This window comes from Primulina eburnea, chromosome 4, assembly GCF_022965805.1.
Source record: "Primulina eburnea isolate SZY01 chromosome 4, ASM2296580v1, whole genome shotgun sequence".
Classification (NCBI taxonomy): domain Eukaryota; kingdom Viridiplantae; phylum Streptophyta; class Magnoliopsida; order Lamiales; family Gesneriaceae; genus Primulina; species Primulina eburnea.
The window spans coordinates 4,391,105-4,411,792 of NC_133104.1; the positions used below are offsets into that span (position 1 = coordinate 4,391,105).

Consider the following 20,688-nt stretch of genomic DNA (forward strand, 5'->3'; position numbering starts at 1 on the left):
ACAAAAGAAATAGCACAATGCTTAAAGGAACGTGCAGTCTCAAGCGAAGCAGTATGATAAACAAAACAGCAGGACAGTGCAAAAATTAAATCAAACCGAGGCCTGTATGAAAATACAGTGTCCTTAAAACAGATTCATCCCCTCCGGTGTGTGCTGCGAGGATGAACGCGGACGTCTGTTTCCCAGGATACAACGGAAAACCAGTAGTACTGTAGCACAAGGCACCACCACGGCGAACTTAAAAAGTACCTGAACTTTATCACGAGAGCAGAACAACAACAAGGTAACAGCAACTGGTGAAGCAGCAGCAGCCGAGACAGTTGGAAGCAAAGCTACGAAGATCATAAAGCAGGGGAGTGTGTTGGATTATCTGAATGACTTGAGGCTGCACCTATATATAGGCACTCATATGGACAGTTACGGCTGGCCATTCGAAAGGCCAAAGGTCTGGCCAGCTGAAACACCAAAGGTCATTTCAGTTGGAACTCCAAAGGCCAACTGAAACTATTCCAGCCGAAACACCAAAGGTCATTTCAGTTGGAACTCCAAAGGCCAACTGAAACTGTTCCATTATATAATTTTTCGAAAATAAAATAGCAAAAGCCAGGTGAGCCTTGGTGGGAAATTTTGCCTTGATCGGTCCTGACATTCGACGCGCCCAGGTCGCGCACGTACGCTTGCACACAAGTCAAGCCTTTTTCCACTGCAAATCGAGCCCATGATTTGCATCCCCCCTGCGCCTGTGCGCGCAAGAGAGAGCCTCTTGACCAATCATTGTTACACCTCCACAAAGTGCAACTCAATATAAGTTCACCAATGCTATGTTCATTTTCCAATTGTGGGACATTTCCCAATTGCCATCTATTAGATCTTGCTTGCTTATCTAATTTCCCATTCAAAGATCAAGCCCAAAGCCCAATAACCTCTAAGTCCAACAGAAAATGCATTTTCTCATCTGATTTATGGTTCTTGTAAAGATGGTAGTATTGAAAGGGCTAAAACGATTTTATTTGAGATGGAGTTCAAATATTATATCCTAATATGTTGGGTTTTACTTCTTTGATTGTTGGGTTCTGCAAGTGTGAGAGATTAATAGAAGCGGACGAGTATCTGGAAATGATGAAATCCAGGTAACTGCTTCCAAGTCCAAGTGTTTATAAGGAATTAATTTCTAGTCACTTGAGGAAGGGTAGCAAAACAAGGGCTCTTCAACTTAACTGTGATATGGTTGGAACATGGCCGAAGTGTGATACCCTTGTCCCACATCGACAAAATCAAAGATTAAAATGAGTTTATAAAGGGCTACAATGGACTTCTATAGCAACTTGGGTTAATTATTTTCGTAAAGCGAGGACGAATACGAAGTAGTTGCTATAGAGGCCAATTGTACAGTCACGCAGACGCGGGCCCGGACTCGGGGCGTGACAAAATGGTATCAGAGCCGGTCAACGGCATGGAACATCGAGAAATAAGTGCTATGCGGGGCAAAGTACTACGTGCATGGGAGTCACCTCTTGAACCTGCGGGGCAAAGTGCTACATGACGGGAGCCACCTTTTGAACCTGTAGGAGCCACCTTTAAATTCTCGGTGCTAGTGGATCGAGGGGTCAGGTCACGACGAGGACGTCGCGTTCTGAAGGAGTGGTGATTGTGATAAAGGGCTACAATGGACTTCTATAGCAACTTGGGACTTCTATAGCAACTTGGGTTAATCATTTTCGTAAAGCGAGGACGAATACGAAGTAGTTGCTATAGGGGCCCATTGTGCAGTCACGCAGACGCGGGCTCGGGGCGTGACACGAATACTGATGATTACTGATATATGGAATTTCTTGTTGATTTGCCACTTACGCAAAAATGATGGCATGGTTAAAGGCTTGAAGGAAGCAATTTTATCAGCAGTACAGTCACCACTGTAAAGTTCGTCTGGACAGCAGAGTTTTCATGTCCGTGGTTGTAAAGAAAATGAAGTTAAACACAGAGAACTATCTTGTTGACACTTGGACACTTTGTTACATCTGAGGAAACTGTCTTCTTATTTTCATTTTTGCGCTAATGTGAACCTAAAATCAAATTCTGCTTTGAAGCTGCTCTCAGTTCTTTATACACCGTATGATGTTATATATTCAAGTTGCTGTACATTTTTCACAAAGATCACGTATAACTCTCAAAATTAATTAATTTAGAAGAACCTTAACATTTCATTTGAGGGATATGAAGTATGCCATGATATCAAAACTGTTTAGAAATCCGAAGGCACTCGATTGAGAGGTGATCTGTTCAGCAGTCATAATTTGGAGCTACTAAATTATTTACTTCACTAGTTATAATTGCATTACAGCACTAGTGGTGGTGTATATATACGTATATATATATATATCGGAACTTTTTTTATTGTCTTCTTATAATTAGCTGATGCACTTATATATGCCTTGAACCAAGGAATATTAAGTTGCAACTAAGCCTGTATGATGGAGCTGTACTTCTTTGGAGGGAAGTTAAGTGTTGTGAACATGGCATTGGAATTTCAGTCCATGCAATGCCAAGGTTTTTCGATATCGATTTAGTTTTTATTGCGCATCGTGATGAACATGAGGTGGTAGCAGTAGAGTTTGATCATTTCATGTATGATTGCTTAACAAATCCGGTGTCTGTTTGGTCGAGCAATATGTGGAGTAGCTACAGACAGCTTCTCTTGCATGTTCTGCTGCATGAAAAAAAAATGTTGCTGTTTTTCAATTGGAACTTTTCCATTCAGGGTTTCTATATTACGCTATCTTCGAATTGGAAACCTGTTCTTCTGCAGTATTTCGAATGAAATACCAACAAGAATTAGAGTACGAGTTCGAGTCGAGTTCGAGTTCGAGTTCGCTGTCATTCAAGACAGATAAAGCTTTCCACTTTTGAACGAGAGTTTCACTCAACAACCAAGAGGTATGTTTCTCACAAGAATCTCATTTCTGTAGAAATATATGCCATTGTGTTCTCACCTTCTCTGTTTTGTATTAGATGTATATTGAGGGGAACATAAAGATTTTGGTTCTGTTTCTTTTTATCCAAGTATAGTAAAATATATTTTCATTTAATTTTCCAAGTTTAGTATTAAAAAAAATGTACCAATTTTTTATGCAGAGTAGGACTTCTCATGTATTTATTTGGGTTTTAAGCATGGATGAATTAGATGGCCACAGATTGAAGAGTATGTTAAATAGTTGTCTTTGCAGGAGGATCAAATATTTGGCTTGAAAGGTTCTAAAAGGACTGCGGCCGCAATTTTATACATGTGAGAGTTGCTTCAAAGCTTACTGAACATTGAATACCTAGTGTTCTTGGGTTCTCGAGTTTGCCTCTTATCTTAAGTTTAGAGGAGCAAAAACTTAGAAGCAGAGAACACAGAGGTGATTTCTGGATTAGATATCTTGAACATTTGACGCGTTAAATATACCCTGCAGGCCGTGTCTGCAGGGGTACATCCAAGGGCCAGAATTTTTTATGGCCCAATTTTTTTTTTTTTTAAATTTTTTTTCCCCTGAAGTAGAATCTCAACCACTCATATGGAGTGTGGGCACTGCCCCCACACCCAAGATCGAACCTACCCGTTTCGGGTTTGACTTATGATACAGCAGGTCATATTCGGGTGAGATACAACATGAAATAATCTCATTAGGGTCTTTCAACTTGTTTAGAATCCTACATTCTGTGCGTGTCAAAGATCGAGAGAGGTAAGAATTCTGGCTTTAGTTTTGCCAATTTGTAATATTTCCATTATTCGGTTCTGCAAACTAACAACCAAAAAGGGATTGCCGGAAAAGATTTAACATAAAAGTTTGCAGTATGATACATATTTCTCTGCAGTAACACTTATAGGGGACCATCATTTATTCTATCCTTGAAATTGCAATGAATTTATCCTTCAATATATATATATATATTGAAGGGTTTTTTATATATCTCGAATTTTAAAAAACCCTTCAATATAGGAGCAGAGCCACATGCTCCTAAAACCCGAGTGGTCCAATTTTTTTTTTTTTTTAAAAAGTGAGTCTAATGTGAGATTCTCTCACGGATCTTAATCTGTGAGACGGGTCAATCTTACCGATATTCACAATAAAAAGTAATATTCTTAGTATAAAAAATAATAATTTTATATGTTTTTTACCATTTTATTTCATACTATAGGTATACCAACAGTTTTTAATTTGACTGTGACTTCATATCTTTTTCCAGGCATTTCTTGTTGATTAAAATTCTGAATCTACCCTTTATGCCGATGATTATTATTTTATTAATTTCCATTCTTTTCCATAAAAGAAACAATACATGAATAAGAATAATCCACCAATATGAAAAAACATGTGAATGCAATCATATGTTGAGTAAACATTAAGCAAATAGAAAATAAAAAAAAAAAAAATATATATATATATATATATATATATATATATATATAGACTGAATCCAAAGACCGACGCCTATTTTGTATTCATCCTCGTTTTATGAAAATTATAGAGTCAAAGTAATTTATTATATAGTAATCTTATAATCAATTATATGATTCAAAGTGGGATATTTATTAAATTCTACATGAATGAAATTTTCCAAAATGAATTATTTTAGGTGAAATGACAAGATGTCTTGAATTTATTTCACGTTTCCTTTATAGCAAAAGGAGTCCCTCGAAGTCCAAAAGAGCACACAAGTATTCAAACTAATGTGGAAAAAGTGGATGGACGAAGGCACAAGGGTTTCATCATGGTTTAGGCTTTTAAGAACGACAACACTTATTATTATCTTATAAAGGAAGGATGCCAACTTGTTGAAATATAGAAAACTATTTGTGTTAATATCGTTCTGCTCCCTCCTATCCTTGTTGGTTTCGGATTTTGCCCTCGATTTTTAGTTGTTGGTTGTTATAAATTTGACCCCTCGAGTTATTTCACACTCTTAAATCAGAAGGGTTCCATAATAAGTTCGTATTTTTTCAAATCATTACAGTAATCGAGATATGTTGTTTGAGCTTATGTGCAATTTATGAGATTAAAGTGTATGTGGTATGATCTCCATTTTCAACCACGGTCAATTTTAACCGTGAATTTCATAATTTTCATCACTGACATTTTAAATACAAGAATAGTACGAGAGATTTAATTGATCATTAATGGAATAAATAATAGAGGGGGAAATATAAAAAAATAACTTGAATTGATAAAGTAAATCTATTAAAAAAATGTTTTAAATATACCCGGTCATAATATTTATTGAATTCGAACACAAGTACCATTTTCTTTTTCCAACTAATCATCGTATTTTTTAAAAAATTTAGGATAAGAAAAACATATGATGCAACGTTAAAACCGACGAATCTATACTATTATAAATATATGAATTGAATTGTGAATTTACATCTATGTCCTCATCTTCATTAAATAATACCTATTAATACATATGTCTCTTTGGTTATTTTGTTTTCATTTATCAATTAATGAAATCTAAACTAAATAAAATTTTGCATCCATTTCTTTTTATGAAATTTGCAATCCGTTTAAGTCTCTTTGGTTATTTTATTTTCATTTATCAATTAATGAAATCTAAACTAAATTGAAGAAAAACAAAATTTTGCATCCATTTTTTTTAATGAATACATATGTCTCTTTGGTTATTTTGTTTTCATTTATCAATTAATGAAATCTAAACTAAATAAAATTTTGCATCCATTTTTTTTTATGAAATTTGCAATCCGTTTAAGTCTCTTTGGTTATTTTGTTTTCATTTATCAATTAATGAAATCTAAACTAAATTGAAGAAAAACAAAATTTTGCATCCATTTTTTTTTATGAAATTTGCAATCCGTTTTTTTAAAAAAATTATATATATAATGAATTTCAAATCCGTTTTTTTAAAAAAGCTTATATATATTTCAAAATGATAAAAATAATAAATATATGTTTTAGTTTGTTTTTCATGCATCCATTTTTTTTTAATGAAACTTATATATATAATGAATTTCAAATCCGTTTTTCAAAAAAGCTTATATATATAATGAATTTTAAAATGATAAAAATAATAAATATATGTTTTAGTTTGTTTTCATAGTTATTAATGACTTCTAAAATAAATTGAAAAAAATAAAATTTAACCTCCATTTTTTGCGATGAAATTTTCACTCCATTATTTTTTAAAAAAATTTTATATATTTAATTTCTTTGGTTATTATGTTTTCATTTATCAATTAATGAAATCTAAACTAAATTGAAGAAAAACAAAATTTTACATCCATTTTTTTTTTTGAATGAAATTTTCAATCCGTTTTTTAAAAACACTTATATATATAATGAATTTCAAAATGATAAAAATAATAAATATATGTTTTAGTTTGTATTTTCATAGTTATTACTGACTTCTAAAATAAATTGAAGAAAAATGAACTTTATCTACCATTTTTTAGAGTGACATTTAAATTTATCTTATATTTTTGGAACGACATTTGCACTCTATTTTTTTTTTTAAATTATATCTTTAATAAAATTTTAAATAATAGTAATAATCCATTTTTAAAAAAAAATTATATCTTTAATGAAATTCAAAATGATAACAATAATAAAAATATTTTTTTCGTATGTTTTTTCCTAACTACTATTATTATTATTATTACTACGACTGAAAATATATGACTTTAAATTGTGAATTTACATCTATGTTTTTATGTTCATTAAATAATATTCATTAATACATGTCACTTTATTTGTTTTTTTTTATGAGTCGACATTTTTTTTATTAAATAATGTTAATGCATTTTAAAATAAATCGAAAAAAGATGAAGTTTACACTATTCTTCAAAATTTTTTAATTCTCCAATTTTCGAGCAGGTCTTCTGTGAGACAGTTTCATTGATATATATCATAATATATCAATATTTTTCTTCATGATTCAGGTCGGATTGGAGACATGTTTCACAAAATTGACCCACGAAACAGCTTCATATGAGTTTCTGCGACAATTTTATTTTTAATTTGAGCAAATTAACATCAATGAATAACGTAAATTTTGTGAATTTACATGTATGTCCTTATTTTCGTTTAATAGGTATTGATTAATTTTACAATAAATTAAAGAAAGCTGAAATTTTATTTTGGAATAAGATTTATAGTCAATTTTTTTAAAAAAAAATTATATCTTTAATGAAATTTAAAGTAAGCGACACAATGTCAGCAGTACGCACAAGAACTTCCTAAGACTTCATCCATCTCTGTACTACTCTCAATCGTGCATGTTTAACCCAACAAAACTAAATAACAATGAAAGATTAATATTTTCTTAATCTTCAGGTCAAATGTTATATTTGTTACCTAAGACAAGACTTTTATTTCTTATAATTGTGATATACCATTGAAAATTGCACTAACGTGAGTGTCAATGGGCCAAACCGTTAAACTTTATGCATGACAAACCCAAATAGTTATTTGGTGCCATGAGAGAACACTTCAAAATAATTGAAATGAGCTTAAATTGATTTTATGTGTAATAATTACTCTTATATACATCAAAGTGAACGAAAATGAGGAATAAGAATGAATTCAAATCATTTTTATGTGAAGCAAATTATTCTTACATCTATAATTACTTAAAATGATTTGTAATATTTTACTGATGTTTTTTAAACATTTTTTTTGCTCGAAAAATAAAAAGTTTTAAAAATATTACAATTATCTTCATGCTGCCCTATCAAATTTCTTTCGATGAATACTTGTATAACTTGTGGTTAATTTTTCAATGACATGATTTATGTATAGATCTTTATAAATTCAAAATATATCATGAGAAATTCAAAAATTATGGTTGTTGTAAGTCTCACACGTGCAACGCACGTACATATCTTCTAGTTTCCTTAAAAATGCCTGATGTTTGACAAAATCGTTTTATAAAAGTATCCAACGTTATTTTTTTAAAATTATTATTTTGGATAATCTTCTTATACGCATGTGTCTGTCTAATGTCTATGACTTCTCAAAAAATATAATAAAGTTATTGTTATTATTTATTTTTTATTTTAAAAAAGCAATTTACAAAGTTCAAATGAAAGTATCGACAGCAAGATGACTTTTGTCACGAGCATTGAAGAATGAAGCATGCATGCTTAATCTTTATCATGTTTTTACATTGATAATTTTAACTTAGCATTACAATTTTTGTACAAAATTCAATAATTTTTTATTTCACGTGTAAACATTTGAGATGGTAAAACAATGCCGTGTTCATGATTTAATCGAATATCACATGGTTTATACATGTTTGGCGTATGTTTTATCTCTATCGAATATATGTTTGGAAACCATATTCTATTTTTGAGTGTATTAATTGTTTTTGTTATACGAGCTATGAATACATGATATTTACATTTTAAAATACATGTAATTATATTTTTGGCGAAACGACGCAATCGAGTAAACTTAATGTAACAAGCAATCCATTAAATATGAAAAATCTGAATAGGAAAAAGGAAGGAAAGAAAGAAAGAAAGAAGAAGAAGAAGAAGAAGAAGACCTCATTATATGCACTCAACGAGAATAATGATTATAAGTAAACACATTTCATCATATTTTTGTTTCACCTAGCCATGATTGATAGTCCAGACGAAGCCAAGCCAAGAAAACTCAAACTCCACAAAGCCAAGCCGACAAAGCCTGAAAGCCATTTAGGACACCCAATACAAAACTTGGATTATGGTGTAGTAATTATCTTAATATTTGAGGAAAACTACATTTAGTAAAATATAATATAAAAATGTAAATTTTAAAGAAATGTAGGCATAAATAAAGGCCCAAAACCAAAGATGTGAGTGTGAGTACTTCGGTAATTGGATGGTTTCTCTCACACACACGTCTCTCTTCTTCTCCAACTCTGAAATAGATGAAAAAAGAGCTTGACAGTAGAGTTCTAATGGGTGTCCATATCTGCCTCTGAATTTCTCTTCTCCTTCTCTCTCCCACTCTCCCTCCAAGTTTTCTTAGTTTTCTCAACATTAAGCTTCTTGCTTTCTTCGATCTGTCACCAGTAATATCCATTATAGCTTCAAGAAATTTCTTTCTTTTAAGCTTTGTTTCTTTGTGTTTGAGCAAGTGAAAATGAACAAGGAGGAGTTCTTGAAGATCCAGGTAACTTCCTCTCTTCCCCATTTGCCTGTGAAGTTGGGTGCTAGTTTGTACATTTCGGATTTGTGGTCTCTGCTCTGTTACATTTTGAATTATCTTTTCTCTTTTTCTTGTTGTAATTTGAAGTTTTCAATCAATTCTATAAAGTAGATTATTTCATTTCCACATTTTTTTTTACTTTTACTCCCTTGTTTATTATGATTTGTGCTTCTGAGCGATAAAGATGTGAACTTTACCCCGTTTGTGTTCTCTGGCTTTGATTGTGCTTGCAGACTTGTGTTCTTAAAGTCAATATACACTGTGATGGCTGTAAGCAAAAAGTGAAGAAAATCTTGCAGAAGATTGATGGTATAAATTTATTTCTTGACCTCAAATTACTTTTGCAACATATTCTATCCAAATTAGTGAAACTGGTCTACGTACTCTTTGAGATTTTTTTTAATCAGGATTTGGCCTGATTTTAAGTTTAATGGCAGGGGTTTACACAATAAAAATAGATTCAGAGCAGGGGAAGGTCACTGTTTCAGGCAATATTGACGCAGCCACACTTGTCAAGAAACTTACAAAGAATGGAAAACATGCTGAGATTTGGGGCGCGAGCAAGGCAAATAACAATAATCAAAACCATCTGAATAATCAGCTCAAGAATCTGCATATTGATCATGGAAAAGGTGGAAATAACAAAGGCCAAGGTCAAAAGAATGGTGGAAACAACCCGCCGAAAGGTGGGCCACAGGGCCAAAATCCTCAGATTCAGCAGCAGCTTCAACAATTGCAACAGTTCAAAGGGTTTCAAGATATGAGATTGCCCATAAATAACAAGGATCAGAACCAGAAGTCTGTTAAGTTCAATCTGCCTGAGGAGGAAGATATGACCGATGATGATGACTATGATGATGACGATGACTATGACGACGATGACGACGACTATGATGATGATGAAATGGATGATATGCCTATGCATAATAAGAAGCTTGTTACGGGCAATGGTCATGGAGGTGCTCAGATTCCTAACATCATGATGAAAAATAACATGATGAAGGGTGTTGGAAATGCTGGTAATAATGGAGGAAATGGAGCTGGAAATTTGAATAAAGGCGGCGGTGGTGGTGGGAATATACCTGTGCAGATGAATCTTGGTGGCGCTAACGGTGGAAAGAAAGGTGGTAATGGGAATAACAATGGTGGCAACCAAAACCAAGGTGGCGGAAAGGGCGGTAAGAACGGTGGTGGGCAGCCGCAAGACAGGCAAAAACGGTGGCGGCCATAATAAAAATGGCAACGGTGGCGGTGGAGGAGGTGGTGGGGCCGGTAATGGCATCAATTTTAATGCTAATGCTAATGGAGCCAAGAATGGGGGTGGCATGATGCCTACCACGATGATGAATGTGGGACAAATGGGAAAGAACATGCCGATGCCAATGGGTCAAATGGGTAATCTTCCAATGGGCCAAATGGGCAACCTTTCCGCCGTTCAAGGCCTTCCAGCCTCAGCTCCTAACGGTGGCGGAGGTGGTGGTGCAGGGTACTTTCCGGGCGTTGCCGCCCCCGAGCAGATGGCTGGGAACCCCTATTATCAGCAACAACTCGCAACGATGATGATGAATCAGCAACGTGCCAACGGGAACGAGAGGTTTCACCCGATGATGTATGCCCGGCCTCCCCCTGCCGTTAACTACATGCCTCCCTATCCCCCATATCCCTACCCTCCTCCTCCGGGTGACCGAGTCGATCAGTATTCCATGTTTAGCGACGAAAACACATCCAGTTGTACGGTGATGTGAGATCGATCGACCGATCCATCAAATACCTATCCGATTCTACATGAATTCACTGATGATTTAACTTTTGCTAGTCTTGATGGCATAATATACACAATGGAAATGTTTATCTCTTTCTGTTCTTCCCTACTACCCCCTTTGAATTTCAAGCTTAGGTTAGCGTTAAATGAAATGTTGAACATCTGAGAGATCCATATCACATATGTTGACAGGTTTCAAGAGATGTAATATAGGGGGAACGTTGCTGGTTTTCTTATGTTTATATATGTTGAAAAACAGAAATAAAGTTGTAAGAAAAGTGTCATTTTTAGAAATCTTTCCTCATTTGTTTCCTCACCAATTTTCCCATTCCAAATTCATATTATCAATGATCCCTTCCATGTATCCATCAATTCTCAAGAGATGAACACTACAGAACTTGTGTGGGATCAAAAGAAATCATCTCCAACTACAAAGATTGATTGAAATATCAAATTATGAGTCCAAGCTGGTGGGGACAAGTCTGATCACAATGTTTTTGTATTTGTCTCCAAAAAGAATAATAATTTTCCAACTTTGAGTCCTTCCAAGAGATCATTGGTGAATGCAAGCATACATCCATACATTTGATGACAAAACATTGGATCCCATTCATCGATGTGCTGTGGGCCCTTCTGTGTATAAATACATTTACTACCACACATATACATACATATATATATATATATATATGTATATGTGTATGTATATGTGTTGAGGGGCAGGTGAGTGGTGAGTATTATTGGGTTTGGTGTTATCCCATATCTATGCATGTGTTGATACAGAATATTTCCCAACGTACAAAGTCAAATCAATTGCATAACTGGGCAGATTCAACTAGAATCAATTATTTAAATAATTATTATTTTATATTTTATCATAAAAAAATTATTTATTATTTTGAAATATACTGAAATTTCATAAAAGGCAGCCACTTCAAAAAGCCTTCCTTGGTTTAAAAATATCAGCACGATGGATTCAGTACTTGTCACGATTGCATGTTGCTTTACTAAACTTGTCTAAGCAAAATTTACGTCGATTAACATGTTTACATATTTTAACAAATAATAATTTTAAACTTTTTTAATATTATTTTTAGAATTTGACAAAAATTTGTGTGAGACGTTCTCACTGGTCGTATTTTATGAGACGGATATCTTATTTGGGTCATTCATGAAAAAATATTACTTTTTATGCTAATAATATTACTTTTTATTGTAAATATCGGTAAGGTTGATGTAAGGCCCGAGATTTTGATTCTGTTAATATGAGATTATGGATGATGAATCGATATGATTATAGACAGACTATTACAACACCAGATTGACCAAAGCATATAAAGGGTGCAATTTTTAGACAAAACTATTGGCGCCGAGCGGTAGAAAATAATCGCCCGAGCGTCTATGTTCAACAGAAGCATATTTTGGGCAGAGGATGCGGCGCCCGAGCGGTAGTTTATGACCGCCCGAGCGCCAATGCATGATAAGTCTCAAAATCGGGCAGAACCTTCCGCGCCCGAGCGGTACTTTCTTACCGCCCGAGCTCCGTTTGAAAAATGTGGAAAATCAGCCACGTAGCTTGACATGCAAGTTGGGTATATATATGTATATATATACGTATCAATTCATATATTTCTTCAGAGTTAAGGAGAGGAATCGAGAAAAGCTATGAGGGAAGCTTCAGAAATCCTTACGCCTTTATATTTCGAACCGTCTGTTAGATTTTAAATCCGACTTCAGTACTGTGTTCTTATCGACGCAGGCTACAACTGGACGTAAGTTTTGTTACGTTTAGACATGATTTGAATTTATGAGATTGTCAGAATTGAATAGGAATCAGATATGATGTTCCTGCTACAATAGATGTTGTCTAATTGAAGGCAGATTAAAGAACAAATTGTTTATGAAATTGTTATGAATTTCAGAGTTGATTTAGTTGAGATTTTATATCAGAGTTGTGTTATTACTTAGATTATGAATTGTACTGATACTGATTATGAATTCCGATATTATATCTGTGATGTTGAGATTGACGGGGTTATCAAGACTGTATTATTATGTCGTCGAAACATCAGTTGATTTAGATTGATTAGATTCAGTAATGAATAAGATTGTACATTGTTCGGATATGGATCAGATTATGTATTGATTTGAATATTGACCAGAACAAAGTTTGAATTGAGTTATAGACTGATATTGTATTTATGCAATTGTCATTGCCAGACTGGGTATGGACAGATTGTAATACAAGACTTCGTCTTCGTCAGACAGGGAAGACAAATGTATAAATAAATGTTGATTCGGGATTGCACAACTCAAGTTAGGTTTGACTTGAGTTTCCCTAAATCACATACTTTATTTCATTGCATTGATATTTGCAGATTATCAGATTAATATGTTTAGTCTATTGAATGATAGCAGAGCCAGAGTTTGAGTCTAGGACAGATCAGCCTAGCTAGGGCAGAACCTCCGAGTCTTTGTCAGAACCGCTGAGACTCTAGACTTACGGTGTATCGATGAGCTTAGATGTAGATCGACGTCTATTGTAGACATTCGATACAGCATACCAAAGTCTAAATTAGATCGGGATCCCTAGATTAGAATGAGAGATGAGTTAAGTCTTAGATATTGAGACTAGAATTTGATTTACAGATCCGTATTGATTTATGTACAGATTCATATTGATTTCTGTGTCATAGATTACGATTCATGTTTTATTTACAGATTAATATTGATATATGTTGTTCGATTATGATACATGTGAAAAGATATAATTCATGCTTTTATGTTAATTCAGTTAATTGCATGTATACATTGTTTATACTGAGATATTTATATCTCACCGGAGTATCCGGCTTTTGTCTTATCTGTATGTGTGCATGGCAACAGATGGGACAGGTTCAGGGTCACAGAGGTGAAGAAAGATCGAGATTAGAGTGGTGATTCCGGACTTGGATATAGATAGGTTTTATTACTTGATTGTAGAAGTTGAACCTAGTTTTGAACAAGATGCATGTTATACATGATTTGTATTATTATACTGGTTTGTATAATAGAATGATTCCATTACCTTCCGCATAAAAAAAAAAAAAATTGGAACCTGTTTATTCTAATTGATTAAATTAGTTCCAGTGATGATTAAGAAGATGATTAGCGTCCGGGTCCCCACAGTTGATCTGTCTCACAGATAAAGATTCATGAGACTGTCTTATAAGAGACATACTCTTAAAATTTTCAGAGAGATGTGACGCAACTAGCCGGTGTTTATTGTATCCTCAAGATATTATTTTTGATGAAATTATTCTTCTTCATCAAATAAATAAATTTTGTCCCCGGGAACTATGGAAACATAATTAAACATCAATTTCCACTTTAATTAATTTAAATTAATCAATGTATCTGTTTTCTTCCATGTACTTAATTTTAGGTTGTAAGTACTCGGTGAAAGAAACAAGTGACAAAGACAGGTTAACAACTTTTAAAGGAGCTTCATAATAATTAATTAATAAACTTTGTGAAATCTACGGCGTCGACAGTTTGACACGACGTTCTTGTGAAGCAATTTAGTCTTGTCAATTAAATTGAATGGAATGGAATCTAGTCTAGAAAAATATTGTTCCATTATGGGAAAATCAAGTCCAAAAACAAAAATATTTAATTAAAAACATAAACTACTATCATATAATATAAATATATAATGTGTGAGGGTATACTCCAAGCCCTTGCTTTTCTTGGATAAATTTAATTTTGGACGCACAAGTGCGTGTGATCACAACAAAATTCTACGACCGAGTATTTGACGTTTTATCCGATATATAATTGGTGATAACAGTTCATTATAATCTTTTGAATCACATTATTGCATTTAAACAAAAAAAATTTTGCTAACAATAGATAGAATTGAAATGAAGTAAATTCAGCATTCTATGACGTTTTCTTTCAAATTTAGAATCGAGGATGTGTGATCGGGATATTATTTGAGCGAGGACGTCTTAACTCTTAACCTAAGTGACCAAATTATTAAACATTAGGTTCAAGAACTCGAACTCGATTTCCTCTATAAGAACAAAATATCAAAATCATCGAAAAATTAAAACTAAAATATTTTTAAATGTATTTTCAATAATTAAAGACTCTTTAAACTCGTTTTTCATTTACAAAAACTAGATCTTCTATTCAATCCGACACATGAAAAATATTAATTTTTATGTACAAATGTTAATTTTAACTGAAAAATTTAATTTTTTTGTTAGTTATAATATGAATAAATATTTTATAATATATATTGATTTGAGTTAACATATTAATTATTATGCCAAAAAATCTAATTTAATTAAAAATATAAATCGAATCGACCGATCTCCAATAAAAAAAAAAAAAAAAAAAACCCACTCTTTTCCATGGCCTAAATCTTAGTTCTAATTAAAGTGGGATAGGATAACGTGTAGGGCCCTTAGTCTTTGCATCCAAAAGTAAATGTAACTCAGTTTTCTGCAGCTTCTTAAGCCCATCGCTTTTAAAGTGTTGTACGTTAGCTGTTGCTGAAAGAAGAAGCAAACCTGGTGGGGAGCTCTCTCTTCCCTTCTTCAAATTTCTTTTTTGTCCCTCTTATGATCATATTTAATTTTTCGAGAAATTGGTCTTCCGTCTCCAGTCGTCGATTTTTTTTGTGTTCAGTCTCTGGGTACTTTTTTAGTACCGCAGTTCCACATGAAGTGTACCACATTTACACATGAAGTGTACCACATTTTGTATGATATAGTACCACAATTTTGTGGGTAGGGAGTGAACCCAAAGAAATATTTTGATTGAGGATTTTTCACCAACTTCCCCAATTTTTCAATATGAATAATTTATCATGATCACAGATTAATATTCGAGAGACGTAATTATTTATAAAAAATGTGCGTAGACTATTTATGAAACCCGCCTGAGACAAAAGTTTAGACAAGTTAGCCGAGACCACGACGATCGATGTTTATGTATCGATCACTCGTTCATGGTTCGATAGACAAGTCTGCGACGAGCCATGCCTACTAAAGATCAGATTATACAAGAAGGATAAGGATTTTAATCAGAAATTTCCACATTTTCTCATGTATTTGTTCGTGTATTTCAGATCACCTATTGATCACACATGGATTAAAAATCAAATGTTGTGTGTCTTTTTCTAAAATATAATTTTAATCTCTTGAAACGTGTGATAAACTATAAAATTGAAGATTGTTTTAAAACTTTAAAAAAAATTAAAGATGATTTTTAGAAATTTTGTATAGTTAATTTAAATTAATTGATAAAGTATAATAAATTTTTGACGTTTTACAATGTACTATTCTAACTAAGTTGTATTTGCGTGTTGATTAATGTGATGAGAAATCTTTATTATTATATTTAATAGTCAAAGATAAACAATTGGACATTTGAGGTATATTATTATTTTGATTGTTAGCATTTTAATAACTAAATAATAAATTTTGTCATAATAGATTGTAATGAACCAGTTCAATTTTTTTAATTGAATTAGGTTCTATTCATGATAATTCAAATAAAGAAATACTTATTTATAAAATATATAGCAAAAACTTGTGTTAGTCGGTCTCACAAGTCTTATTTTATGAGACATATCTATTATTTGAGTAATTAGTGAAAACATATTAATTTTTATACTAAGAATATTATTATTTATCGTGAATATCGGTAGAGTTTACCTGTCTCACATATAAAATTAGACAAATTTTTCATGAAAAACGATATTGCGATAGAAATTAAATCATAATTGAGAACCTATTTTTTTCTAAAACTTGTTAAGTATTTCTACAATTCGTACAATACATTTTTGTAAGCTGATTTTGCGGGATTGGATGCATCTTTATTTTTGTTGCGTGAATCGAGATTACGTTTAAGCTGCGACAACAAATTGCATGCGTTCAGACATATCAATCTGAATGCGGATCTTGCATAACACAATTTTTATTTAAAATTTAATATTACAGTAATTGACACACAAATAAAATAGGACATGTGTATAAGTAGTTATATATTTTAACACATTTTAATTAGTTGTTTATTAATTATTATAGAAAAGATAAAATTCAGATAATTAATTGATGAATAAAATTTGTTTAGTGGATAACACCATTTTAGATAAGAACACACATATATATATGAACTATTTTCCGTGCATTTAATAAGTAGCATCTCAGCGGTGGACATAAATATAGACATTTCATAAGTTCCATGCATTAGATAAGTAGTGTTTCATCGATGGACATAAATGTTGGGATGCAACCAAAGTCTAACATTGAAAGATCTAGAGAAAGATCATGGGTAAATAAAGATGAAATGATATCTCCATTGGTATGAGTCTTTTTGGGTGGTTCCAAAGACAAAACCATGAGTGTTAAAACCCAAAGTGGACAATATCATACTAGTGTGGAGATATCTGGATTCCATTGGTCCTAACAATAAAGATAAACATAAGTGATGTACAATACACACACACACACACACACACACACACACATATATATATATATATATATATATATATATATATATATATATATATATATATATGCAAAAATTTGTGTGAGACGGCCTCACGGGTCGTATTTTGTGAGGTATATCTCTTGTTTGAATGATCCATGAAAAATACTACTTTTTATGCTAAGCGTATTACTTTTTATTGTAAATATCGGTAGGGTTGACCCGCATCACAGATAAATATTCGTGAGAACGTCTCACAAAAAACTTACTCAAATATTTGTATGTGTGTGTGTGTAAATGGGGATAATATTTATCAAGTGTCATTTTCACATGAAAGGAGTATTACTTAATTCGTAAACCACCAATAATTTCTGCCTAGTAATTCAACATTAGATTGAATCGTGTCACCCAATTATTTGGATATTTATGTTCATTTAATATATTAGTTAATAAGTGGAGAACTAATAATTGAATATATAATAAAATGCCACTTTCACTATACTTATTTAGAGTAATTAAATTGTGTCATGTTGGGACAAAAAGTTGTTACTTTTAATGCCGACAAATAAATTTTTTTTATATAGTCCTCAAGTCAAGTTTCAATTTTATATTATGAAGTTCAAAATTCTATGCACGTAGGAAAATAATAATTTATTTATTTATGCTGCTAGAATGTGAATAATTTTTGGCTTCTATCCCAAGAAAAGTTGACGGGCATATGGTCAAAATTCCATTGACAATTCATGTAATTACAAATATAGAAGGAAAAAAAATTATCACTAAAATGTGAAATATATAAAAACGTCTTTGGAAAAACAAATTTTGGAATTAAATTTCATATTATATCTTTATTTAATTAATACATTCCAGAAATGATCGAAAATATTCCCAAAACATAATTAATAGAGATAAAATAGTATTAAATATGAAAACATACTAACAAAAATAAAATGCAGATTATAAATTATATAAAACCCCATTAAATATTAATGATGTGAGGGCCGGAGTCAAAGAAGGTGATGGATGATCGTCGGTATTATAATGTTACACAGACAATGAGCGACTTCTGATAGACTTTTAAGTTAAGAGAACGTGAATGAACTGATCTCACACAAGGAGAGGGATTCCAAAAATTTTTCAGGTATCAGACTGTGCAGTTAAGTAATGCTTAAAAGATTTGATCGTACTTGACTTAAAATAATTTCGAGACGAGTGATCTTTTAAGAAATTTCTTAGTGTACATGTGAGTGAAAACATAAATATATTAAAAAGACTCACCTTAATATTGTGAATATAGTCGTCAAATTCAAAACGTTACGAATGAAATTAATGATTTAATATATATTTCACACGAATCCAGAAGAGCAGAGATTTTAAATATATTGAACATTGAAATGTCATTATCATTTACAGAAAAAATTGCATAATAATAATCCCTAGTTTTTAATGTTTTATAGCCACTGCACATGTGAAGTATCCTGTCTAGTAAAATCCCATCTTGGGAAAAGCGTACACCTATTTTATTTATTGCCCCTCTCTACCCTACAAAAGTGTGCTACCAATTAAATAACCAAGAAAGCTAAACAAATAGTACATTTACTTTAAGATTAACAAGTGTTTGTCCCCAAGAAAAAAAGGACACATTTCAATAATTTAATCCAATATTAAAAAGGGATTAATTGATTCTGAACCATACAAGTCAAAAAGATGAGGTTAGGATGGGATAATTCCGAGGGAATACTCCGTTCAAAGTTCAAATTCCAACGTATTATCTAGCAGAATATCACGAGGGATTTGCCGGGATCCGGCTGCGCCACCGTGCCCCACCACCTCCTCAGCCTCACGAGGGACCCATCCGGCCACCTCCGCCGCTGCCTTTATTTCAGCCAGCCCTTGATATTTCATTTATTCTATTGATTGAAATTTGTCTTGTATATTTAGTGGGGGAATTGTGTGCATGAAATTCACAAAATTCCTCAAATTAATAGCTAGGACTAGGTTTTGATTCACACAAAAAAAAAAAATTATTTTTTTCTTTCTACCAGTTTGTAAATATATACATGCAATATATGTTATATCAAAATGTAAAAGACGAAATGCTACTCGATATGTAACATAGAGGGTCTACGAATTACTCGATAACTAGCTCACAATATGTCGATACTAGCTAACTCCTATTATTAGGTTATTTTTGAAATTATATTCATTAATAAAAAAAATTTCAAAACTATTTTTGAGATTTTAATTGAATGTACGAATGATATATAGTTTAAAAGCGTATTCTCGAAGAAGTGATGCAGAGTGGGTGATAACAAGGTAGCCACTACTCGAACAATTCGAATATTAAATGGGAATTAAAATATTAAATAACTTAGATATTTAATTAGGTCAACCAAAAAATTTCAGGATTGCCCCTCGTGGATTTGTCATGTTCAAGTTTTCAAAATCTCGACCAATAATATATAAATTTGTATTATAAGTTTCACGTTGATCTATGTTATGCATGTGTTTTAAATTATTTGACCTAAATATCTTCTACATGATGGAGAGATCGATATACATATATATTAGGAATCTATTAGGTGCAATAATTATCTTTTCTAAGTAGATCAATCAAAACGTAGTATTTAAGCTGCTATACAGTATAAAAGATTTGAGTTGAACTGTTACCACCAGTTATAATTTTGGGTAAAGTGACAAGATATTTATCCTACAACTGGTATCAGATCCAATGTCATGGATTCGATTTTTATTGATGGCAAAGAGTGCAATTATTGATCAGGATATCATTGGATACAATAATTGTTCTTACTAGATAGAACAATTTAAAGATTTTGCTTGAGTTGCTATACAATTTAAAGATGCTGTTTGAGTTACACTGTTACCAATAGCTATAGTTTTTGGTAAAACAACAAAACTTCGTTTTGTAAGACATATCGATATCTATTATCACAAACTTCTTGACCTAACGACATTAGGTACGTGTCTAAAAAATGGAACATTTTCGAGTTCGATACTTTATAAACCCCCACCCGATATATATATATATATATATATATATATATATATATATATATATATATATATATATATATATATATATATATATATATATATATATATATATATATATATATATATATATAACTCTCGGACATGACATCCTTGAATCAAACATTTAGTTTTCCAATCATATTCCATGCACCACACCATTTTGGTTAATACCTAATATAAAAAATCAGGTTTTGATAGGAC

At 32.2% G+C, this 20,688-nt stretch overlaps 1 long non-coding RNA gene and 1 pseudogene across 1 annotated transcript; both read left to right on the top strand.

Annotated features, from left to right (window-relative positions):
* Positions 1-1,805: 1,805 nt before the first annotated feature.
* Positions 1,806-3,436, top strand: LOC140829710 (uncharacterized). The gene is made up of 3 exons (XR_012117499.1): positions 1,806-2,110; positions 2,807-2,934; positions 3,133-3,436. It is a non-coding gene; the product is annotated as an uncharacterized lncRNA (long non-coding RNA).
* Positions 3,437-8,826: 5,390 nt separating this feature from the next.
* Positions 8,827-11,186, top strand: LOC140830702 (heavy metal-associated isoprenylated plant protein 32-like; annotated as a pseudogene).
* The last annotated feature ends 9,502 nt before the right edge of the window (positions 11,187-20,688 follow it).